At 39.8% G+C, this 27,210-nt stretch overlaps 1 pseudogene; it reads right to left on the reverse strand.

Moving 5' to 3' along the window:
* Positions 1–1,496: 1,496 nt before the first annotated feature.
* Positions 1,497–27,210, reverse strand: part of LOC128636410 (uncharacterized protein K02A2.6-like) — a 47,829-nt pseudogene continuing 22,115 nt past the window's right edge.

The following is a 27,210-nucleotide window of genomic DNA, read 5'->3' on the forward strand; positions in this document are numbered from 1 at the left end:
TTACTTTTAGCAGAAAGAAGATTGTTAGTAACCTTGGTAAGTGCAGTCTCAGTTGAGTGTTTGGGGCAGAATTCAGATTGCAGGGGGTCAAGCAAGGAGTTGGTGGACAGGAAGTGGGTTAGGCGATTGTAAACTAGTTTTTTCAAGGAGTTTTGATGTTAGTGGAAGCAGTGATATGGGGCGGTAGCTTTCAAGAGAATTAGGGTCAAGGGAGGGTTTTTTTGAGTATGGGAGTAACCTTTGCAGGTTTAAAAAGATGGGAATGAACTGGTAGAGAGAGATAGGTTGAAGATGTGACTGAGAGTAGGAGTGAGGGTGGAAGACAGGGAGGGTATTAGATGGGAAGGAATAGGGTCGAGCGGGCAGGTAGTGAGGAAGATAGTAAGAGACTTAATTCTCAGTGGATGGATGGAAAATGCAGAGGGTGGCAGAGGGAGTAACTGGGCCTGTTGTTGGAAGATTAAAGGTTGGTGTTGGGATGTTGTTTCGGATACTACGTGTTTTGTTTAAAAAGTAGTCTACCAGGTCTTGAGCACTAAAGACAGACAGGGGTGGGGGGTGGAGTAGGTGGGTAGAGGAGAGAGTTAATGGTGGAGAAGAGTCATTTAGGGTTTGAGGAAAGAGTAGATATGAGAGAAGAGAAGGAGGTTTGTTTGGCTAAATGAAGGGCAGAAGTGTATGAACGAAGAATAAACTTATGGTGGATGAAGTCAAGTTCAGAAAGAGTTTTTCTCCAGGCACGCTCAGCAGTATGGGAGCATTTTTGAAAATAGCATGTTTACTGAGCATGCCAGGGTTGTAACTGACGGCGTGATGTTTTTCACAGTTGGGGAGGGGCAAGTGTGTCTAGTGCAGAGGAGAGAGTTTTCTTATAGTGGGCTGTAGTGAGATCAGAGCAGGTTATAGTGGAAGTGTGAGGGAGGAGATCTTGAATGATTTTTGAAAATTGGACCGGATCCACAGTGTGTAGATTTCTACAGGTGCGGGGTGGGATGGAGAAGTGGGTTTATCTGTTGCATTAATATTATAGTTGACCAGGTGATGGTCTGAAATGGGAAAAGGGTGACAGGTGAGGTCAGATATAGAACAGAGGTAGGAAAATACTAGGTCGATGGAGTGTCCATAACGGTGAGTAGTGAAAAAGGATGGATTGTGAGAGACCGAAAGAGGATGTTAGTGAAAGAAGTTTAGAGGCAGCAAGGGCAGATAGGTTGTCAATGGGATTGTGAAGTCCCCAAGAATTAGGGGTTTGTATATTTGTAGAGAGAAAGTAAGGAAGCCAGGTAGCAAAGTTGTCAAGGAATTGGGAGAACGGTCCAGAAGTGTGATAGATGACTGCCACTCTGAGGGAGAGGGGGAGAACAGGCGAATACAGTGGATTTCAAAGGAAGAGAAGGAGAGAGATGGGATTGGGAGGTAGGTACTGATAAGTGCAGGAGGGGGAGAGCAGAATTCCCAACACCGCTGCATGTTTCTCACCTGGCCTAGGGGTATGGCTAAAGTGGAGACCACCATGTGTGAAAGCAGCAATGAAAACGGAAGTCAGAAGAAGAAAGCCATGTTTCGGTCATTGCTAAAAGGATGAAAGCATTTGATATTAACAGATCATGAATGGTTTGTAAGTTTGTTGCAGACAGAACGAGAGTTCCATAGTACACAAGTGAAAGGAGTGTGTGCGTATGGGATGCATTGGATGGAAATGAGGTTATTTGTTGTTGCTTTTATTAAAGTTTCTATAAGGAGTGTGTGATTGGGTAATGGTGGGAATGAGGGTGAGCCCAGGATTTTGGAGGGATGGCGCATGATGCTAATAGCAGCAAGATGGAAAGTAAGAGTAGGTGAGAATGAGATTTTATAGCAGTGGGGGGTATTTCTGTGAGGTGGTGAAGTTTAGTGACATAGATTTTAAAATAGAAAGTAGTTCATGAGAGCTAAGGTATGGAACAGAAAGGAGAGAGGGGCCTATATAAACTGCATGTGGAGAAGGATAAGGTATGAGCATGTGAGCATGTCTGAGGAATAGACATGAGACTGTTAAAAGGCAGTCCTGAAAACATCCCAAAATATTAAGTGCAAAAAAACTGTGTTTGAAATAAAAATATTGGCTTGGCTCAAATCTTCTTCAATTCTTGTCCAATTCTCAGTGCTCTCATTTAAAGATGGTCACTTAGACAGATGAGAGCTTAGAGAGATGGATGCTCTGCAAATGCTCAGACCCCAGCAAACACTACCCCTTAGCTGGTCTTAAATTTATAAGGCTGTTACAGACAGCTGAGTTTACTAGCGGCTAGATTTAGAGTTTGGCGGTAGCCGTCAAAACCAGCGTTAGAGGCTCCTAACGCTGGTTTTGGGCTACCGCTGGTATTTAGAGTCAGTCAGGAAAGGGTCTAACGCTCACTTTGCAAGCCGCGACTTTTCCATACCGCAGATCCCCTTACGTCAATTGCGTATCCTATCTTTTCAATGGAATCTTTCTAACGCTAGTATTTAGAGTCTTGGCTGAAGTGAGCGTTAGAAATCCTAACGACAAAACTCCAGCCGCAGAAAAAAAGTCAGTAGTTAAGAGCTTTCTGGCTAACGCCGGTTTAATAAAGCTCTTAACTACTGTGCTCTACAGTACACTAACACTCATAAAACTTACCTATGACTCCTAAACCGAGGTCCCCCCACATCGCCGCCAACTCTATTAAAATTTTTTAACCCCTAATCTGCCGACCGCACACCGCCCGCCACCTACGTTATCCCTATGTACCCCTAATCTGCTGCCCCTAATACCGCCAAACAACCTATATTATATTTATTAACCCCCTAATCTGCCGCCCCCAACGTCGCCTCCACCTACCTACAATTATTAACCCCTAATCTGCGACCGCACACCGCCGCAACCTACGTTATCCTATGTACCCCTAATCTGCTGCCCCTAATACCGCCGACACCTACATAATATTTATTAACCCCTAATCTGCCGCCCCCAAACGTCGCCGCCACCTACCTACAATTATTAACCCCTAATCTGCCGGACCGCACACCGCCGCAACCTACGTTATCCCTATGTACCCCTAATCTGCTGCCCCTAATACCGCCGACACCCTATATTATATTTATTAACCCCCTAATCTGCCGCCCCCAATGTCGCCTCCACCTACCTACAAATTATTAACCCCTAATCTGCCGACCGCACACCGCCGCCACCTACGTTATCCTATGTACCCCTAATCTGCTGCCCCTACTACCGCCGACACCTACATAATATTTATTAACCCCTAATCTGCCGCCCCCAACGTCGCCGCCACCTACCGTACAATTATTAACCCCTAATCTGCCGACCGCACACCGCCGCAACCCTACGTTATCCCTATGTACCCCTAATCTGTTGCCCCTAACCACCGCCGACCCTATATTATATTTATTAACCCCCTATCTGCCGCCCCCAACGTCGCCTCTACCTACCTACAATAATTAACCCCTAATCTGCCGACGGATCTCACCGCTACTCTAATAAATGTATTAACCCCTAAAGCTAAGTCTAACCCTAACACTAACACCCCCTTAATTAAATATAATTTAAATCTAACGAAATAAATTAACTCTTATAAATAAATTAATCCTATTTAATAAACCCTAATATAGCTACAATATAAATTATAATTATATTGTAGCTATTTTTAGGATTAATATTTATTTTACAGGTAAACTTTGTATTTATTTTAACCAGGTTACAATAGCTATTAAATAGTCAATAACTATTTAATAGCTACCTAGTTAAAATAATTACAAAATTACCTGTAAAATAAATCCTAACCTAAGTTACAATTAAACCTAACACTTCACTAGCAATAAATTAATTAAATAAAGTAGCTACAATTATCTACAATTAAACCTACACTACACTATCAATAAATTAATTAAATAAAATACCTACAATTAAATACAATTAAATAAACTAACTAAAGTACAAAAAATAAAAAAGAACTAAGTTACAAAAAATAAAAAAATATTTACAAACATTAGAAAAATATTACAACAAACTAATTACACCTACTCTAAGGCCCCCTAATAAAATAACAAAGACCCCCAAAATAAAAAATGCCCTACCCCTATTCTAAATAGAAAAGCTCTTTTACCTTACCAGCCCTTATAAGGGCCCTTTGCGGGGCATGCCCCAAAGAATTCAGCTCTTTTGCCTGGAAAAAAACATACAATACCCCCCCCAACATTACAACCCACCACCCACATACCCCTAATCTAACCCAAAACCCCCCTTAAATAAACCTAACACTAAGCCCCCTGAAAATCTTGCTACCTTATCTTCACCACACCGGGTATCAGCGATCCGTCCAGGCTCCGATGTCTTGATCCAAGCCCAAGCGGGGGGCTGAAGACATCCATCCTCCGGCTGAAGTCTTGATCCAAGCGGGCAGAAGAGGACATACGGACCGGCAAACATCTTCATCCAAGCCGCATCTTCTATGTTCTTCCATCCGATGACGACCGGCTGATCTTCAAGACCTCCAGCGCGGATCCATCCATCTTCACCAACGACTTTCCGACGAATGACGGTTCCTTTAAGGGATGTCATCCAAGATGGCGTCCCCTCGAATTCCCGATTGGCTGATAGGATTTCTATCAGCCAATCGGAATTAAGGTAGGAAAATTCTGATTGGCTGATGGAATCAGCCAATCAGATTCAAGTTCAATCCGATTGGCTGATCCATCGGCCAATCAGATTGAGATCGCATTCTATTGGCTGTTCCGATCTGATGAACTACATGATCTGGAAGAAAGAAGATTGAAGATGCAGCTTGAAGAAGACTTCAGTCGGATCATGGACCTCTTCAGCTCCCGCTTGGATGAAGACTTCAGCTGGATCATGGACATCTTCAGCCCCTGCTTGGGCTTGGATCAAGACATCGGAGGCTCTTCTGGATCGATCGGTGAACCCGGCGTGGTGAAGACAAGGTAGGGAGATCTTCAGGGGCTTAGTGTTAGGTTTATTTAAGGGGGTTTGGGTTAGATTAGGGGTATGTGGGTTGTAATGTTGGGGGGGGTATTGTATGTTTTTTTTTTAAGGCAAAAGAGCTGAATTCTTGGAGCATAACCCGCAAAGGCCCTTTTAAGGGCTGGTAAGGTAAAAGAGCTTTTCTATTTTAATTTTAGAATAGGGTAGGCATTTTTTTATTTTGGGGGTCTTTGTTATTTTAATTAGGGGCTTAGAGTAGGAGTAATTAGTTTAAAATTGTTGTAATATTTTTCTAATGTTTGTAAATATTTTTTTATTTTTTGTAACTTAGTTCTTTTTTATTTTTTGTACTTTAGTTAGTTTATTTCATTGTATTTTTTTGTAGGTATTGTATTTAATTAATTTATTGACATTGTAGTGTTAGGTTTAATTGTAGATAATTGTAGGTAGTTTAATTTATTTATTGATAGTGTAGTGTTAGGTTAATTGTAACTTAGGTTAGGATTTATTTTACAGGTAATTTTGTAATTATTTTAACTAGGTAGCTATTAAATAGTTATTAACTATTTAATAGCTATTGTACCTGGTTAAAATAATTACAAAGTTGCCAATAAAATAAATATTAATCCTAAAATAGCTACAATATAATTATAATTTATATTGTAGCTATATTAGGGTTTATTTTAAGGTAAGTATTTAGCTTTAAATAGGAATAATTTATTTAATAAGAGTTAATTTATTTCGTTAGATTTAAATTATATTTAAGTTAGGGGGGTGTTAGTGTTAGGTGTTAGACTTAGCTTTAGGGGTTAATACATTTATTAGAGTAACAGTGAGATCCGGTCGGCAGATTAGGGGTTAATTATTGTAGGTAGGTGGAGGCGACATTGGGGGCGGCAGATTAGGGGTTAATAAATATAATATAGGGGTCGGCGGTGTTAGGGGCAGCAGATTAGGGGTACATAGGGATAACGTAGGTTGCAGTGGTGTTACGGAGCGGCAGATTAGGGGTTAATAATAATATGCAGGGGTCAGCGATAGCGGGGACGGCAGATTAGGGGTTCATAAATATAATATAGGGGTCGGCGGTGTTAGGGCAGCAGATTAGGGGTACATAGGTATAATGTAGGTTGCGGCGGTGTACGGAGCGGCAGATTAGGGGTTAATAATAATATGCACGGGGTCAGCGATAGCGGGGGCGGCAGATTAAGGGTTAATAAGTGTAAGGTTAGGGGTGTTTAGACCTCGGGGTTCATGTTAGGGTGTTAGGTGCAGACTTAGGAAGTGTTTCCCCATAGGAAACAATGGGGCTGCGTTAGGAGCTGAACGCTGTTTTTTTGCAGGTGTTAGGTTTTTTTTCAGCTCAAAACTGCCCCATTGTTTTCTATGGGGGAATCGTGCACGAGCACGTTTTTGAAGCTGGCCGCGTCCGTAAGCAACACTGGTATCGAGAGTTTGCAGTGGCGGTAAATATGCTCTACGCTCCCTTTTTTGAGCCTAACGCAGCCATTCTGTGAACTCTAAATACCAGCGGTATTTAAAAGGTGCGGGGGAAAAAAGCATGCGTAGCTAACACACCCCTTTGGCCGCAGAACTCTAAATCTAGCCGTAGGTTAATTGATTAGAGACAGGAGGTAGGTTACACACAGATGAGAAGAACAAAGAATTACAACAGAATCAGAGGGACAGATGCAGTAAGAACAATTGAGTGGGGATAAATTAATTAATTAAGCAAAGTAAAGGAAATGCTAATGCAAAGTTTTAAAAAGTGTAAGGGGTCCAGAAATAAAAAAGTGGTTTAAAGGGATGTACAGGGGTATAAAAACAGTGTGAGGGGTCCAGAATAAAAATAATGGTTTAAAGGGATGTACCTTAAAGTAAATGAGAGGTAGCAGGTGTAGTTTTCAGCAGATGTTAGGCTTAAAGGGACAGTTTACTAAAAATTTTCTTCACTTTAATTGTTGCCAATGATCCACTTTACCTGCGGAGTGTATTAAATTGTTTACAAGTTGCTCCTTTAGCCTTATATTGGCAATTGAAATAGTTGATTTAGCTTGTGGTATCCCCACCTATTCTGAAAGTTTGTGGCCGCAGGTCCAAGCTATAGATAAGCTTTTGTAAACACAACAGCAGAAGAGATTACACTCCCAGTAGGATATAGCAGAGATAAGGTAATAAAATTGTAATTTTCCATTGTTCTCTCCAAGTACTGGTGATTGTTTTTATTGGACAGATATAAGATAAAGAAGCAGGTACGTGTACCTAATGTGATACAGTAATGAGGTCTGATTATACCAACAAGCTCAACCCATTTTATTAGGTTGTGGCTCTCAAAACACAAAATCTGCTTTAATATACACAAATAAACTTTAAAAAGCTAATTTTCATACATTTTTACTCTGCAATTGGTAAAAAAGCAATTGTAAACAAATTAAGGAAAAAACTATGTTACAGTATACTGTCCCTTTAAATACTGTCTAATTCTCAGTGCTGTCACTTAAAGATGGTCTCTAGACAGATGGAGATTAGAGAGATGGAATACTCTGCAAATGCTCAACCCCAGCGATCATGTGCTTCAAAAACAGCACTTATTGGCAAACCGCCGTTTGTTTTCAGAATGAAGCAGGGACACCGCAAAAGCTAGGACGTTCCGTGCCGTCCTAAAGGTATATAAGTCCACCGCATTTAGGGACAGCATGGAACATCCTTACAGCGTCAAGAAGTTAACCTTTTAAAGCAGTTATGACGTTCTATTCCGTCATAATTAGACTTGGCTTTAAAGCCGTTATGGACGGAATAGAACGTCATAACTAACGGCTGTCCTGAAAGCCTTCTGTGCTGTCAGGACTTGATCGCGGTCTTGGGGGCGTTCCTAGGGTTGTAGGACGCCCCCCAGACGCAATCCAATAATTGAAATCTCGCAATCGTGTGCACGATCGTGTAGTTTCAATTTGTCTACATTGGAACAGTTGTTCCGATGTAGGCACTTTAGCCCAGACTCTAAAGGTTAAAGAAATCTAACTCTCTTGTTACAAACTGCATACTGACAGCATAAATGCACATAAAACCCTCTATAGTTTAGTGTGTCTGCAGTGTGATAATAGACCACTAGATGGCAGCTCTTACATAAAACCTGATGTGCAGATTACAGGGCTCTGTTGTTGGCGCTATAAGGAAGATGTTCAGTGAAATCACACTTCTGTGGGTTTGAAAATGTAATGTGTTTCAATTGAATGTCTGAATGGTATTGTAAGTCTCTTATAATTAATGACATGCTCTATCTGATCCATGGGAAGTTTAAAGGAATAGAAAGGTCAAAGCTGAAATGTGCATAGGTGCAATCAATTTAAAACTCAATTTTTCCACAACACCTAAAATGTTTCATTATTAAAAGAGAACATTATTGCAATATAATTCATTATTTATTTAGCTTCACTTTGCCCCAAGGCAGAACATTTTCTGAACGTAGATGTCATCATTGCAGAAAATGCATCAAGTTGCAAAAAGAACAGGACACAAGCAAGAACGGTTAGTGATTTCACTTTGCAGGGCTGCTTTGCATCAGGCTGCAAAACAACACCGTGCTCTGGCTTCACTGTGTAGTTTTCCTTAATACAGCGCATCCAAAGCATAGTGCTGTTTGAAGAGAACAGTCATAAAAGGAGCAGTGGCAGCGCATTTACTGTTAACGACTCAAGCTGTGAATACTGGAGGGTAAGACATTCTTGTGAGTAATTGCACCTTTTTATGACTAAATTTCTACCTTGTGATGTTAGACCAAGAGAGAAGGAAATTTGCAGTACAATTTTTAACCGCTGCTCTATATGATACAACTGTTAAAATGGCTTTTCTCTCCAGTTAATAAACACTTGCTTTGAACTGGCGCTTTGGTATAACTGGCTAATATAAAATGTTATTTTATTTCAAAATAACCTACAGAAAATGTTTCACTAAAAACAATTTCATCACAGAAAGTGAAAAAAAAGTTCCGCCTCTGGGCCTCCTTTCCTATAAAATACACCTGAAATCTGTACTTGTTCCACATCCCCAGGGAGGATTGGTTTAATACTTTTAGCTTACTTATCTGTGAGTTTTTGTTTACCACCATCCTCCTTCACCAGCTCTGTAATAATTTGTTCTTTTAAGGTGGATTATCAGTTTTGCATCCACAATCATTATTTGCTAAAATAGGTAGTTTAGGTGTAAACATTATTGTTATATTTATTTATATTTAGCTGGGGAATAGAAAGGAATATGTGTCTTTTAAATTACCTGTTAAATAAATGATTAAAGGGACAGTACAGACTGAAAATGTTTTTTCCATTAATGTATTTTAAATGACTTGTTATACCAACTGCAGAGTATAAAATATTTGAGAAATTCCATTTTCCATGCTTATTTGTGTATCTGAAGTAGCTGATTTTGTGCTTTGAAACCACAGCCTATTACAATGGGTTGAACTTAAAGGTGATATCAGATCTCATTATGTTCTAAGTTTGTGCAACAGACTTGCTTACTTATCTTTTATTTGGCTGGAAACACCAAAGCTCAATACATAGAGAGAACAATGGAAAATGATCATTTTATTACTTAAAGGGACACTGATCCCAATTTTTTTTTCTTTTGTGATTCAGATAGAGCATGCAATTTTTTTTTAATTTTTTTTTTTAAAATTATTTTTATTGAGGCAAAGTATAGTGCAATTATATACAGCAATAATTGTCAGCTCAGCAATACAGGAAAATACAATAAAAAAAAAAGAAAAAACAAAAAGCAACTGCAATAATAACTGGCATTCATTGATCCTATATCATTCATAATCAAGAACATGCCAGAGCAAAACAATATCAAAGCCTCTTATTTTTCCATTATTTCTCAATAGTGTTCTACAGCTTATATCTTCAGGGTAGACATCAGATAGAGTCTAAATAACAAAGCCATTTTGATCTGAATAAGGGGAAGGGGTGCGGGGGAAAGGAGAAGAAGAGAGAGAGCAAAGAAAAAGGAAGAGAAGAAAAAAGGAAAAAAAAAAAAAAAAAAAAGGGGGGAAGCTTTAGAAGAGGCATATAAACTATTCAAAACCTAGCTATTACCATAGTCCTAATATAACTATTTCAGAGTATCTAAAGGGGTATATTTAATTGATTTATTTCCTCTGGAGTAAATATTTTAATGAAAGCCGACCATTTTTTGAAAAATGAAGTTACCTCCTTTTCTGAAGTTAGAGATTACGTTTATTTGCTCAATAATACATTGCTTTTTCATAAAATTTTTGATTTCCTGAATACTAGGTATTGAGGGGTCTCTCCACTTTCCAAAAATTAGATTCCTCGTTGCCAGAATTGCCCCATTCCTAATTTTTTTTTGATCCGAGTTTGCTGAGGGTTCTACCAAGAATACCACCCCCTGCCAATGAGAGAGAGAGAGTCGGAAGCTTCAATGTATTAATTAACCAAAATTCTACCTTTTTCCATAATTGCCTGATCCTCGGGCAAGACCATATCATATGGACTATGTCCGCAGCCGGAAAGGAACACTTGGGACAGACTTTAAAATTATAATTGTGCCATTTAAACCCTTTAAGCGGGGTATAATATGTTCTATAGAGTAGCTTAATGTGTGATTCCCTCCAATTTGTAGATAGTGTAGATTGGGCTACAATGGCTATAGATTTTTCCACCTGTTCTGCCTCGATACCTATATCTGGTTCTAGTAGGTTCCACTTTTGAGTATCTGTTGGAGATTAAGTGCTCCATCTTGGCTAATAAACAGGTCATACCACACGATATAGACGATAGTTCATTTTTGGACAAGATGGGCCAATTATCTAACTTCCCCCAGGACCAAGACCAACCGAATTTCCGTATTAACGAAGCTAGGTAGTGTCTGGCTTGGAGATAAGCAAAAAAATCTTTGTTGCTTATATCAATTCCTGTTTCAACATTTCGAAGGTTTTGACTGAAGCAGAGCCTTGATCTATGAGTTGGGACATAAAAAGGAGACCCTTTCTCTGCCAAGTTTGAAATACTTGTGTTTGAATACCTTCCTGGAATTCTGGATTTCCACATAGCCCCTGAAACCTTGGAATTGTTAGATCATGTTCAGTTTACGGCCTAACTTTTTCCATGCTTGTATGACCACAAATATTGATTGAATAGCCCTCGCGTTTTTGGAATTAAATGTATCGGACAGTGGATTAAGCTGAGGGGTTTATAAGGGAATATAATGTTTTTATAATTTATAATTTTAAGCAACTTTCTAATTTACTCCTATTATTAACTTTTCTTCGTTCTCTTGCTATCTTTATTTGAAAAAGAAGGCATCTAAGCTTTTTGTGGTTGAGAACTCTGGACAGCATTTTTTTTATTGGTGGATACATTTATCCACCAATCGGCAAGTGCAACCCAGGTTGTTCACCAAAATAGTCCCCAGCAAGGTTAAGATGTATGGATGTCAGGAAAGGCACTATAACTCCTCCAGCAATTGGAGAGTTACTCCACACAGGGATATCCAAATAAAAAGCGATGTAGCAAGTTTGTATCAATAAAAGTGTTTATTTAAACACATTAAAAACACAACAACGCGTTTCTCAGTATCATGTACTGTTTTCCTCAGGCTGAATAAAACTATACAAATCTTGCTACTTAATATACCCTATACTAACCAATAAAAATGGCTGTTTTTAACAAACACAACCCTGGTTTCTCTTAATTAATCACATGATTGTCACTTATATTGAGCACTTATATTTATATTATTTTATGTCAAAACACTATTTAGGAAACATATATTAGATATGTATTAATCACACTGAAATAATTTATTTAATTTACTAAACATATATATAAAACACTTCTGTATAATAAATATATACACATAAACAAATTAATTTTTAGGATATTAAATCAATTATGTTGCACATTTACACTTAGACACTATATTATATTATATCACTGAATTAGTGATTGTTACATTATCATTTGATGTATTTTCATTTTGTCTGTTACGCTATAAATCCGTTCACCACTGAGGATATCAAATTTGTATATATCACTAGGGTAGTTGAATTTACAAGTGAAGATAGTAGCTAACCAACGACATATAATGTTGTTGTTGTGTTCAAGTGCACGCTCGATGTGGAAGAAATAACAGCGATAATATATGCGTGTGTGTAGCGCATCGGTTCTGATAGCTAGTGTCCAGTTTGCTTATACATTTGCCATTACTCCTATCAGTACAGACCTATGATGTTGGTGTAGCTCCAATCAAATATATACAAAGGAGGTGTGACACTATGTCATATGTAAACCGCCTATGGCTACTGGATACGTCATTCCTAGTAACACCAATAGGAGACAGCTAACAGCACATACCTACCGGAGACGTTGTCCTTGGTAACACCTATGAAAATCGGACACGTCAGTGTGTAGTAAAAGTTTGATAAATTCAAACGCACAACAATATAGTCATCGTATACTTATACTTTGCATAATGAAATTATGTTGAAACAAACTAATGAAACAATAGATGTATGACCCCAAAAAAACCTTGAGAGGGAAGTTATATTTAGATTTGAGAAGCGTAGAGCTTATAATTATGTAGATATCCTTGAGAGCGCCATCACAGAGGATAATACATTTTGACTAAGTGAGTTAAGAGGAAAAAGGTAAGATGTGGACCAATCTGATAATGGGGACCGGAACTGAATGTAAATATTGATTCTGTTTTGTACCGGTCATTGAATGTTTATTACTTGCTGAAACATTTGTAATGTACTTCTCAATATGCTATGAATTGTTTATAGACAAATGTATAAAGGGATATTGCTGTATATGAGGTATATTTTTGGGATCGAAGGAGTGCAGGAGATAGTATTGTATTAACTTAGATGTGACATGAATGTTATTTGCAAACACCTGACAATCATGTGATTAATTAAGAGAAACCAGGGTGTGTTTGTAAAACAGCCATTTTTATTGGTTAGTATAGGGTATATTAAGTAGCAAGATTTGTATAGTTTTATTCAGCCTGAGGAAACAGTACATGATACTGAGAAACGCGTTGCTGTGTTTTTAATGTGTTTAAATAAACACTTTTATTGATACAAACTTGCTACATCGCTTTTTATTTGGATATCCTTGTTTGGAGTAACTCTCCAATTGCTGGAGGAGTTATAGTGCCTTTCCTGACATCCATACATCTTAACCTTGCTGGGGACTACTATCCTGGCTGCTGGGAGCCTTAGCCTGAGAGGAGAGTTTACCGGACAACTCTGAGGTTCCAGTTTGCCCAGCCAGCACCACATCTTGGTGCTTTCTTACACGTGAGTGCATTTGAGCTATAATTTTCAATTATAGTATACCATACGGAATTATGCTATGTGGCGCCTTCTCTGTTTCATTATAGAGTAATTTGTTGTGGACGGCCTTATACATCGAGGAGAGCTGCCTTACACCCCCATAACCATCGGGGACTCTGATAGAACTTTTGGACTTTGTTTTGTCTATTAGGACATTATCATTCATACAGGTTCTTTTTTCTGTAACCTTTTATTTGCTTTATATGCTTGTATGCCTATACAAATGTGATACTACCTTCTGATTATAATTAATATACTAAGAACTGTGTTTATCATCATCCTTGTATATCTAGTTACTTGGCATATTTAGATAGCGCCCCTATCTTATATAATATTGTATTACATATACCCTTAAATTGGGTTGTGTGTATATATATATATATATATATATATATATATATAATCTACTGTTCACCAAAAATGTTCCGGCATCTAAACTTACATTCTTGCATTTCAAATAAAGATACCAAGAGAATAAAGAAAATTTGATAATAGAAGTAAATTAGAAAGTTGCTTAAAATGTCATGCCCTATCTGAATCACAAAAGAAAAAATTTGGGTTCAGTGTCCCTTTAACTATCCTGCATTCCACTGAGAGTGTAATCTCTTCTGCTGGCTGTGTATACTTAGGCTATTCAATAGCCTATACTCCAGTATTAATTTGTTCAGTGTAGGTGGCGATACCACAGGCTAAATCAGCTATTTCAAATGCTGAAATAGGAGTAAATGAGCTACTTGTAACCAATTTAATACACTCTAGCAGGTTAAAAAGATCATTGGGAATAATTTAAAGGGGAGAAATTTTTTGGGTGAACTGTCCCTTTAAGTAACCAAGCTAAATCAGTGCTAAACCACTTTAAGGGGATAGAAGAGGGCGGGTTAACCCAGTCTCTTTCCTTAACTGCACACGTTCATGTTATGAGGCCGAATGATCAAATGTCTGTTGGACCTGATCCGACAGTGCGAATCAGGTCCGACAGACATTGCTGAATGCGGAGAGCTCTCCGTATTCAGCAAGGCACCAGCAGCTCACAAGAGCTGCTGGTGCAACGCTGCCCCCTGCAGACTCGCGGCCAAACGGCCGCCAGCAGGGGGGTGTCAATCAACCCGATCATACTCGATCGGGTTGAATTGTGGCGATTCCTGTCCGCCTCATCAGAGCAGGCGGACAAGGTTATGGAGCAGCGGTCTTTAGACCGCTGCTTCAAAACTGCTGTTTCTGGTGAGTCTGAAGACTCGCCAGAAACACGGGTACCTCAAGCTCCGTTCGGAGCTTAATAAATGGGCCTCTATATCTGTGTATTCGTTTGTGATTGGTTAGCTAGGATTGTATTGTGTCAGCGGCATATGCACATATGCTACACGTGACTATAGCTCAGACTATACATATGCTACACGTGACTATAGACTATATATGCTCAGAGCGCTTGTGCTGGTGTGTATTGTGTCAGCGGCATATGCACATATGTAGTGTGTGACTATAGCATCAGGCTACAAACACCATATATGTTCAGAGCGCTTGTGCTGGTTTGTATTGTGTCAGTGGCATATGCACATATGTAATGTGTGACTATAGCATCAGGCTACAAACACCATATATGCTCAGAGCGCTTGTGCTGGTGTGTATTGTGTCAGCGGCATATGCACATATGTAGTGTGTGACTATAGCATCAGGCTACAAACACCATATATGCTCAGAGCGCTTGTGCTGGTGTGTATTGTGTCAGCGGCATATGCACATATGTAATGTGTGACTATAGCATCAGGCTACAAACACCATATATGCTCAGAGCGCTTGTGCTGGTGTGTATTGTGTCAGTGGCATATGCACATATGTAGTGTGTGTCTATAGCATCAGGCTACAAACACCATATATGCTCAGAGCGCTTGTGCTGGTGTGTATTGTGTCAGTGGCATATGCACATATGTAGTGTGTGTCTATAGCATCAGGCTACAAACACCATATATGCTCAGAGCGCTTGTGCTGGTGTGTATTGTTTCAGTGGCATATGCACATATGCTACAGTGACTATAGCATCAGGCTACAAACACCATATATGCTCAGAGTGCTTGTACTGGTGTGTATTGTGTCAGTGGCATATGCACATATGTAATCAGGCTACAAACACCATATATGCTCAGAGCGCTTGTGCTGGTGTGTATTGTGTCAGTGGCATATGCTACACGTGACTATAGCATCAGGCTACAAACACCATATATGCTCAGAGCGCTTGTGCTGGTGTGTATTGTGTCAGTGGCATATGCATCATATGTAATCAGGCTACAAACACCATATATGCTCAAGCGCTTGTGCTGGTTTGTATTGGTCAGTGGCATATGCACATATGTATCAGGCTACAAACACCATATATGCTCAGAGCGCTTGTTGCTGGGTGTGTATTGTGTCCATGGCATATGCACATATGCTGACAGTGACTATAGCATCAGGCTACAAACACCATATATGCTCAGCAGCGCTTGTGCTGGTGTGTTTTGTGTCCAGCGGCTTATCACATATGGCTACACCGTGGGTATAGCATCAGGCTACAAACACCATATATGCTCAGAGCGCTTTGCTGGTGTGTATTGTGTCATGGCATATGCACATATGCTACAGTGACTATAGCATCAGGCTACAAACACCATATATGCTCAGAGCGCTTGTGCTGGTGTGTATTGTGTCACACATATGCTACAGTGTGTTATGTTCTCTGTGTAGTCAGGATTAGAACATTCAGTTGTATGCTGTTACCTTGTGTCTGATGTCTCTTGCACATATCATGAAGACTCTGCAGCAGGAACTTTACATACTTTTATTCAGCTACAACACATGCTTATTATTCTCTAGCAGGTTCCATCAGTAAAACTAACATGGCTTCTGATGATGTCACAGAGACCCAGACACACCCAGGGGGTGTGGTGAGCTGAGTCTTAAAGCTGCAGCACTTCTAACATATAATTATGAAACAAGGTTAGTGCAAAGATTACAGTAAAAGCTGCAGTAATCTTAACATCCCCTTTTTTCTCAACAAAATATAAAAAAATAAAATAAAAATAAAGAATAGACAGTGGATAGTATTGTAACATACAACAAGTAATAGACATACATGTTTATCACTAAACCATACACTTGTACTTAGAACAGTTTATCTTTATAGTCTATGCACAAGACCTAGGTCGCAGCTTAGATTTTAGTCACAGTTATGTTTTCTGCGATAAGTCTGCCTTCGGATTAGGTCATTCCTTGCTGAATAATCTCTCACTGAATCCTCACATTGCCATCTAGAAGGTGGCCTTCTGTTTCTAGAGGGCCGTAGAGTATTTGGTTCAGGAGAAATTGTCTGTGGAGGAGCACCCAACGGTTGTTGATCATCTGTGATATTTTGTTGTTGGACAGAATCATTCTGAGGTTGATCTGTTTCAGTTGTGTTCATTGTATTTTCATCCTCAGAAGACTCAGGTGGGCACCACACTCCATGCCAGATATCCTCACCATCTGAATCATTGGATATTTGTGTAGCTGGTTGAGATCTATGTCTCATTTGTTCTACATGGCGGGAAACTGTACCACCAGCTTGTAGTTGAACTTTAAACATTCTGTTGCTCATGCCTTGTATTATGACAGCTGGAATCCATTTATTTGAGCCACGGTAGTTTCTAACCCATACTCTGTCATGAATAACAAATTCTGAAACGCTAGAAGTGTTCAACTCTTGTTTGGAATGTTCTGGTCTAACTTTATCCAGTGGAGTTCTCTGGCATCTTCCAAACATTAACATTGCAGGTGATAGCCCAGTAGTGGCATGGGGAGTGTTTCGATAGTTAAACAAAAAGTTAGAGAGGGAGTTTGGATTAAATTTTGATTTGTGAGAGACAGCTAAGTGGCGTTTTAAAGTTTGTACAAATCTTTCAGCCTGTCCATTAGAGGCTGGAAAATATGGAGCTGTCTTACAGTGTTTGATGTTATTTGTAGCTAGAAATGTTTCAAATTCATGTGATATGAACTGTGGACCATTGTCTGAGACTAAAGTTTGTGGCAGTCCAAATCTTGCAAACATACTGGAAAGAACAACAATGTTTTGTTGTGTTGTAGTACTTGACATTTAAACTACTTTTGGCCACTTGGAATGAGCATCCACAGCCACCAAATACATTCGTCCATCCACTGGCCCTGCAAAATCAACATGGATTCTTGTCCAAGGTTCATTTGACCATGGCCAAGTTTTTGAGGTGTCCCTGCTGGGATTCCGCTGTGTCTGTGCACATGCATTGCAAGCAGCTACATAAGAAGCAATATCTGTATCCAATTTAGGCCACCATAAATATTCTCGTGCTCTTTGCTTCATTTTTACTACACCCTGATGTGAGCTGTGTAGTAACTTTAATGCTAATGTTTGCAGTAAGGTCGGAATTATCACTCGTGACCCCCATAACAGACAGCCTGAGTCATGCACAATATCCTTCTTCCTTGTAAAATATGGCTGAAGGTCAGAGCGAACCACTTTAGGCCACCCATGTTGAACAAAAGACTTAATTTCCTGTAATGTAGAATCAGAGCATGTATAAGTAGCAATCACTTTGGAATTTAGATTCAGGCTGTGGAGGGGTTTCTATGATTTTAGAATATGTTGTCATGTGATGTACCATTGGTAATCTAGAAAACATATCCACATTCGTATGATCACTGTGGCATCGATATTTAATGGAGTAGTTGTAAGCCGCCAGCTGAAGTGCATAGCGCTGAAGTCGAGCAGCTGTTGTGTTGGAGATACCCTTCTGAGGGTGCAGAATGGACAAGAGTGGTTTATGATCCGTGATCAGAGTAAAAGGTCTGCCATATATAAATGTGGAATTTCTTCACAGCCCAAATTATTGCTAAAGCTTCTCGATCAATCTGGGCATAATTTCTCTCAGATGGAGTTAGAGATCTGGACGCAAAAGACACAGGATGTTCAGAACCATCGGGCATAATGTGTGAAAGTACTGCGCCTAAACCATATGGTGAAGCATCGCAGGCTAGTACCAAAGGCTTAAGGTCATAGTGGACAAGGAGTCTTGATTCCAGAAGAAGTTGCTTTGAGCGTTCAAATGCTTGTGTACATAAGTCAGTCCAGGCCCACTGGTTTTTACGTTTTTACTATCTAAAAGGCGGTGTAGTGGATATTGTTAAGATTACTGCAGATTTTACTGTATCTTTGCACTAACCTTGTCTCATCATTATATGTTAGAAGTGCTGCAGCTTTAAGCTCAGCTCACCACACCCCCTGGGTGTGTCTGGGTCTCTGACATCATCAGAAGCCATGTTAGTTTTACTGATGGAACCTGCTAGAGAATAAGCCATGTGGTTGTATCTAAATAAAAGTTATCTAAAGTTCCTGCTGCAGAGTCTTCATGATATGTGCAAGAGACATCAGACACAAGGTAACAGCACACAACTGAATGTTCTAATCCTGACTACACACAGAACATAACAGCTGGCGACGAGGGTCTGTGGTCTGACCCTATAATGGCACTTATTGGCACCTTACCTGTGTTTGCAGCAGACACAGACAGATGGGACACATGGGTTGAACAGTTTGAGCTATATTGTACAGCAAATAACATAGCTGATAAGCAAGTGGCTGTGTTTCTGACAACTATAGGCTCAGCAGCTTACACTACATTAAGGGACATTCTCTCACCAGATAAACCTAATGCTAAACCTCTGTCTGACCTGATCTGCCTGTTATCTGACCACTACCTACCTAAGCCTCTGGAGATATCAGAACGCTTTAAGTTTTACACACACAAGCAATTGCAGCATGATCAGTTGATGAGCGTGATCAGTTTACAGAAACTAGCAAGTAGCTGCAGATTTGGGGATTATTTAAACACTGCTTTACGTGATATGTTTGTTATTGGACTCATGTACTGTACAGTACAAAAGAGACTATTAGCAGAGGATGATTTAACACTAAAGCGTGCTATAGAGATAGCTACAGTCATGGAACTTGCTACTAAAGATGCACAAATGCTCCAGGCCCCAGCACAGGCAGTTTGTGATAAGGAAATAGATGTTTTTCATACAAGTATGCACCTAAATAAACAGTATCCAGCTAGACAAGGGTCACAGACAGCCTGTTACAGATTTGGTGACACAAATCACACAGCAAATGCCTGCAGGTTTAGGAACAGCACCTGCTATGGGTGTGGGAAGATTGGTCATACAAAGAGAGTGTGCAGAAGTTCCTTAGACAGAGATAAAAGTAAGAAAGGCAGCAAGTCACGTGCAGCTTTTCATGTGCAAGTAGATACACCACACACTGATTCAGAGGAAGACAAACCATTATACACATTACAGATCTACAGCCTTGAGAATAAAATTCCAGAACTGCAAGCAAAGGTGAATATAGATGGTAGACCTCTCATTATGGAAGTTGACACAGGAGCAGCAGTCTCTGTTATCACAGCTGCTGATTGGAACCGCCTGGGACTAAGGCAACCAATTGTTCCAACAGCTGTCACCATGCAAACATATTCAAATTAAATAATAAAGCCTATTGGGTGTGTATCACCTACAGTGACATTTAATGGTATAACGAAAAAGCTACGCCTCTACATTTTACCTAAAGGAGGACCACCTTTGTTTGGTAGATCCTGGATCCAAGCATTGGGCATGCCAAAGTTACCACAACAGTTACCGCTTAACAAACTGCTGGACCAAAGTGGGAATTCAAATTCTTCTTGGATCAATTCACTAAAGCACAAATATAAGACTGTATTTGATGGGAACCTAGGTTTAGTGAAAGACAAGCAGATTCAGCTTCACCTAAAAGAAAATGCTATTCCAAAATTTTGTAAACCAAGAGTTGTACCATTTGCACTTAAACCTAAAATTGAAGCAGAACTAGAAAGACTACGAAATCAGGGGATTATTGTTCCTGTGTCTAGCAGTGAATGGGCTTCCCCAATAGTTCCTGTCAGAAAAAAGAATGGGGACATTCGCATCTGTGGAGATTTCAGAGTGGGCCTTAACCCTCAATTACTTGTGGATCAGTATCCTTTACCACGGATTGAAGAATTGTTTAGTTCTCTGGCAGGGGGTGAAAAATTTACAAAAATTGACTTGCATCAAGCATACTTACAATTAGAAGTGCATCCAGACTCCAGACACCTGTTAACTATCAACACTCACAAAGGACTTTTTCAGTATATGCGGATGGTGTTTGGCATTGCCCCAGCACCTGCAGTGTGGCAACGGATAATGGATGAGATCTTGGCAGGTATTCCACATACCCACTGTATGTTAGATGACATGCTTATCACTGGTGAAAATGCTGCTGCTCATAAAGCCAATGTTGAAGCTGTTTTACAACGCCTACAGGAATTCGGACTGAAAGTTAACATGGAAAAGTGTGAGTTCTTCTGCAAGAGTTTAGAATATTGTGCACATGTAGTGGACAAGACTGGTCTACACACAACTGCTGAAAAAGTGAAAGCGCTGGTTCATGCTCCCACCCCTGTTAATGTATCTCAGCTACGTTCTTATTTGGGGTTGCTCAATTACTATCACAGATTTTTACCAAATTTGGCTCATTTACTATATCCACTACACCGTCTTTTATATAGTAAAAACCAGTGGGCCTGGACTGGCTTATGTACACGAGCATTTGAACGCTCTAAGCAGCTTCTTCTGGAATCAAGACTCCTTGTCCACTATGACCTTATGAAGCCTTTGGTACTAGCCTGTGATGCTTCACCATATGGTTTAGGCGCAGTACTTTCACACATTATGCCCGATGGTTCTGAACATCCTGTGTCTTTTGCGTCCAGATCTTTAACTCCATCAGAGAGAAATTATGCCCAGATTGATCGGGAAGCTTTAGCAATAATTTGGGCTGTGAAGAAATTCCACATTTATATATGGCAGACCTTTTACTCTGATCACGGATCATAAAACACTTTTGTCCATTCTGCACCCTCAGAAGGGTATCTCCAACACAACAGCTGCTCGACTTCAGCGCTATGCACTTCAGCTGGCGGCTTACAACTACTCCATTAAATATCGATGCCACAGCGATCATACGAATGTGGATGTTTTCTAGATTACCAATGGTACATCACATGACAAATATTCTAAAATCATAGAAACCCCTCCACAGCCTGTAAATCTAAATTCCAAAGTGATTGCTACTAAACTGGCTGTCGCTAGAATCCAGACGCACCCTCCATCTTTCCTGCCTTGTCTTTAAGAGCCTTTCTGGAAGCTCCCACCCTACCTGAGCAGAATGCTCTCCCCTGCTATTCCCACCTCCTATAACCTCCGATCCAATAACAGCACATTATTTAGCTTGCCTCAATACAAAAAAAAGCAGCTCGATCCTCCTTTTCCTACAGAGCGCCACAATTATGGAATGACCTCCCTCACACTTTAAAAACTTCCCCAAGCCTAAAATCCTTTAAGAGATCCCTCTATACATATCTCAAAACAGAATGCTCCTGTCATGGATAAATATTTCATACCTGCTCTATGTTAAATGTTTGCATATAATGTGTATTTTTTTATTGTTTTTGTATTTTATTGTACCCTATTGTATCAATGCAATGTTTTGTGATCCCAGGACATACTTGAAAACGAGAGAAATCTCAATGTATCCTTCCTGGTAAAATATTTTATAAATAAATAAATAAATAAATACATGCTCTGATTCTACCTTACAGGAAATCAAGTCTTTTGTTCAACATGGGTGGCCTAAAGTGGTTCGCTCTGACCTTCAGTCATATTTTACAAGAAAGAAGGAAATTGTGCATGACTCAGGCTGTCTGTTATGGGGGTCACGAGTGATAATTCCGAACTTACTGCAAACATTAGCATTAAAGTTACTACACAGCTCACACCAGGGTGTAGTAAAAATGAAGCAAAGAGCACGAGAATATTTTTGGTGGCCTAAATTGGATACAGATATTGCTTCTTATGTAGCTGCTTGCAATGCATGTGCACAGACACAGCGGAATCCCAGCAGGGACACCTCAAAAACTTGGCCATGGCCAAATGAACCTTGGACAAGAATCCATGTTGATTTTGCAGGGCCAGTGGATGGACAAATGTATTTGGTGGCTGTGGATGCTCATTCCAAGTGGCCAGAAGTAGTTCAAATGTCAAGTACTACAACACAACAAACCATTGTCATTCTTTCCAGTATGTTTGCAAGATTTGGACTGCCACAAACTTTAGTCTCAGACAATGGTTCACAGTTCATATCACATGAATTTGAAACATTTCTAGATACAAATAACATCAAACACTGTAAGACAGCTCCATATTTTCCAGCCTCTAATTGACAGGCTGAAAGATTTGTACAAACTTTAAAACGCCACTTAGCTGTCTCTCACAAATCAAAATTTAATCCAAACTCCCTTTCTAATTTTTTGTTTAACTATCGAAACACACCCCATGCCACTACTGGGCTATCACCTGCAATGTTAATGTTTGGAAGACACCTGAGAACTCCACTGGATAAAGTTAGACCAGAACATCCCACACAAGAGTTGAACACTTCTAGCATTTCAGAATTTGTTATTCATGACAGAGTATGGGTTAGAAACTACCGTGGCCCAAATAAATGGATTCCAGCTGTCATAATACAAGGCATGGGCAACAGAATGTTTAAAGTTCAACTACAAGCTGGTGGTACAGTTTTCCGCCATGTAGAACAAATGAGACATAGATCTCAACCAGCTACACAAATATCCAATGATTCAGATGGTGAGGATATCTGGCATGGAGTGTGGTGCCCACCTGAGTCTTCTGAGGATGAAAATGCAATGAACACAACTGAAACAGATCAACCTCAGAATGATTCTGTCCAACAACAAAATATCACAGGTGATCAACAACCATTGGGTGCTCCTCCACAGACAATTTCTCCTGAACCAAATACTCTACGGCCCTCTAGAAACAGAAGGCCACCTTCTAGATGGCAATGTGAGGATTCAGTGAGAGATTATTCAGAAAGGAATGACCTAATCCGAAGGTGGACTTATCGCAGAAAACATAACTGACTAAAATCTAGGCTGCGACCTAGGTCTTGTGCACATAGACTATAAAGATAAACTGTTCTAGTTCAAGTGTATGGTTTAGTCACTTGTTGCATGTTACAATATTATCCACTGTCTGTTCTTTATTTTTATTTTATTTTTTATATATTTTTTTTTGAGAAAAAAGGGGATGTTAAGATTACTGCAGCTTTTACTGTATCTTTGCACTAACCTTGTCACATCATTATATGTTAGAAATGCTGCAGCTTTAAGCTCAGCTCACCACACCCCCTGGGTGTGTCTGGGTCTCTGTGACATCATCAGAAGCCATGTTAGTTTTACTGATGGAACCTGCTAGAGAATAAGCCATGTGGTTGTAGCTAAATAAAAGTTATGTAAAGTTCCTGCTGCAGAGTCTTCGTGATATGTGCAAGAGACATCAGACACAAGGTAACAGCACACAACTGAATGTTCTAATCCTGACTACACACAGAACATAACAGATATAGTAAATGAGCCAAATTTGGTAAAAATCTGTGATAGTAATTGAGCAACCCCAAATAAGAACGTAGCTGAGATACATTAACAGGGGTGGGAGCATGAACCAGCGCTTTCACTTTTTCAGCAGTTGTGTGGAGACCATTCTTATCCACTACATGTGCACAATATTCTAAAATCTTGCAGAAGAACTCACACTTCTCCATGTTAACTTTCAGTCCGAATTCCTGTAGGCGCTGTAAAACAGCTTCAACATTGGCTTTATGAGTGGCATCATTTTCACCAGTGATAAGCATGTCATCTAACATGTAGTGGGTATGTGGAATACCTGCCAAGATCTCATCCATTATCCGTTGCCACACTGCAGGTGCTGGGGCAATGCCAAACACCATTCGCGTATACTGAAAAAGTCCTTTGTGAGTGTTGATAGTTAACAGGTGTCTGGAGTCACCTCTAACTGTAAGTATGCTTGATGCAAGTCAATTTTTGTAAATTTTTCACCCCCTGCCAGAGAACTAAACAATTCTTCAATCCGTGGTAAAGGATACTGATCCATAAGTAATTGAGGGTTAAGGCCCACTCTGAAATCTCCACAGATGCGAATGTCCCCATTTTTTTTCTGACAGGAACTATTGGGGAAGCCCATTCACTACTAGACACTGGAACAATAATCCCCTGATTTCGTAGTCTTTCTAGTTCTGCTTCAATTTTAGGTTTAAGTGCAAATGGTACAACTCTTGGTTTACAAAATTCTGGAATAGCATTTTCTTTTAGGTGAAGCTGAATCTGCTTGTCTTTCACTAAACCTAGGGTCCCATCAAATACAGTCTTATATTTGTGCTTTAGTGAATTAATCCTAGAAGAATTTGAATTCCCACTTTGGTCCAGCCGTTTGTTAAGCGGTAACTGTTGTGGTAACTTTGGCATGCCCAATGCTTGGATCCAGGATCTACCAAACAAAGGTGGTCCTCCTTTAGGTAATATGTAGAGGCGTAGCTTTTTAGTTATACCATTAAATGTCACTAGGCTTTATTATTTCATGTGAATATGTTTGCATGGTGACAGCTGTTGGAACAATTGGTTGCCATAGTCCCAGGCGGTTCCAATCAGCAGCTGTGATAACAGACTGCTGCTCCTGTATCAACTTCCATAATGAGAGGTCTACCATCTATATTCACCTTTGCTTGCAGTTCTGGAATTTTATTTTCAAGGCTGTAGATCTGTAATGTGTATAATGGTTTGTCTTCCTCTGAATCAGTGTGTGGTGTATCTACTTGCACATGAAAAGCTGCACGTGACTTGCTGCCTTTCTTACTTTTATCTCTGTCTAAGGAACTTCTGCACACTCTCTTTGTATGACCAATCTTCCTACACCCATAGCAGGTGCTGTTCCTAAACCTGCAGGCATTTGCTGTGTGATTTGTGTCACCACATCTGTTACATGCTGTCTGTGACCCTTGTCTAGCTGGATACTGTTTATTTAGGTGCATACTTGTATGAAAAACATCTATTTCCTTATCACAAACTGCCTGTGCTGGGGCCTGGAGCATTTGTGCATCTTTAGTAGCAAGTTCCATGACTGTAGCTATCTCTATTGACAAAACAAGAAAGATTGGCACAGTGAAGTTACTACATAGGAAAAGGGATATAATAATCCCTGGTGCTGACCCTTATTAACAAGTATCAGAGTAAAAGGATTAGGGAATTGGACAAGAAGGGTTAATTAGCACTCATTCCATTGTATTTTGTAAGGATTGTTGAGACAGAATTCAACTATTATTAGTAAAGATAGATTGATTAAAATTTAATATTTTATTAAACCACTATTAAAATGTGACTATTATTACCACTGGGAAAATCCCATAGACCTATTGATAATCACACACACAGAGATATATTACCATCTGCAATATACCGAGACAGGGAACGTAGTTCCAGCCACCCCCCTGTATTCTTGGCCAGTAACAGGATACCCTGGCTTCAGGTGACAGAGATGGCTAGTTTGCTACGTTATAATCTCTTGCAGAAAATTACCTCCTAAGGTGGATAAATCAATATAAGAAGTTTAAAAACATGTACACATTCATACTAGCATACACCACACACAAACGCGTTTCGGCCGAGTAGCGGCCTTTCTCAATGTGTATCACCAATTGACAAAGTCCCTGTCTCGGTATATTGCAGATGGTAATATATCTCTGTGTGTGTGATTATCAATAGGTCTATGGGATTTTCCCAGTGGTAATAATAGTCACATTTTAATAGTGGTTTAATAAAATATTAAATTTTAATCAATCTATCTTTACTAATAATAGTTGAATTCTGTCTCAACAATCCTTACAAAATACAATGGAATGAGTGCTAATTAACCCCTTCTTGTCCAATTCCCCTAATCCTTTTACTCTGATGTAGCTATCTCTATAGCACGCTTTAGTGTTAAATCATCCTCTGCTAATAGTCTCTTTTGTACTGTACAGTCCATGAGTCCAATAACAAACATATCACGTAAAGCAGTGTTTAAGTAATCCCCAAATCTGCAGCTACTTGCTAGTTTCTTTAAACTGATCACATAAGTTTTAATGTCCTCATGCTGCAATTGCTTGCGTGTGTAAAACTATAGCGTTCTGATATCTCTAGAGGCTTAGGTAGTAGTGGTCAGATAACAGGCAGATCAGGTCAGACAGAGGTTTAGCATTAGGTTTATCTGGTAGAGAATGTCCCTTAATGTAGTGTAAGCTGCTGAGCCTATAGTTGTCAGAAACACAGCCACTTGCTTATCAGCTCCTATGTTATTTGCTGTACAATATAGCTCAAACTGTTCAACCCATGTGTCCCATCTGTCTGTGTCTGCTGCAAACACAGGTAAGGTGCCAATAAGTGCCATTATAGGGTCAGATCACAGATCCTCGTCGCCAGCTGTTATGTTCTCTGTGTAGTCAGGATTAGAACCAGAGGCGTAACTAGAAACCACAGGGCCCAGGTGCAAGAATCTAAGAAGGGCCCCTCACCCCCCACCCCCCACCCCAACAAAGTGAGTTTTAAAACATATATTATTATTTTTTAACATTTATACAGAAAAAATGTGAATCAGATCACGTCTGGCAAAAGGAGGTACCCTGTGCGAACTGTCTGTGAGATGGTCTGACCCCCCCCCTATTACTGTAAATAGTGACACTGTTTAAACCACCAGTACTGTATAATAGTGAGTCAGTGACACAGTCTGTAATCTGCGGTGAGATGGCTGGCCTGACCCTACCGAGCCCAGTACTTTATGTCACAGACTACTGTGGTCACTTTATAGTCCTGCCCCCCATACTGTATATAGTGGTACTGTATTGTGACACTGTTTACCCCCCTCCCCTCATGCTGTAGTAACA

Source organism: Bombina bombina, chromosome 7, assembly GCF_027579735.1.
Source record: "Bombina bombina isolate aBomBom1 chromosome 7, aBomBom1.pri, whole genome shotgun sequence".
In the NCBI taxonomy this organism is placed as follows: domain Eukaryota; kingdom Metazoa; phylum Chordata; class Amphibia; order Anura; family Bombinatoridae; genus Bombina; species Bombina bombina.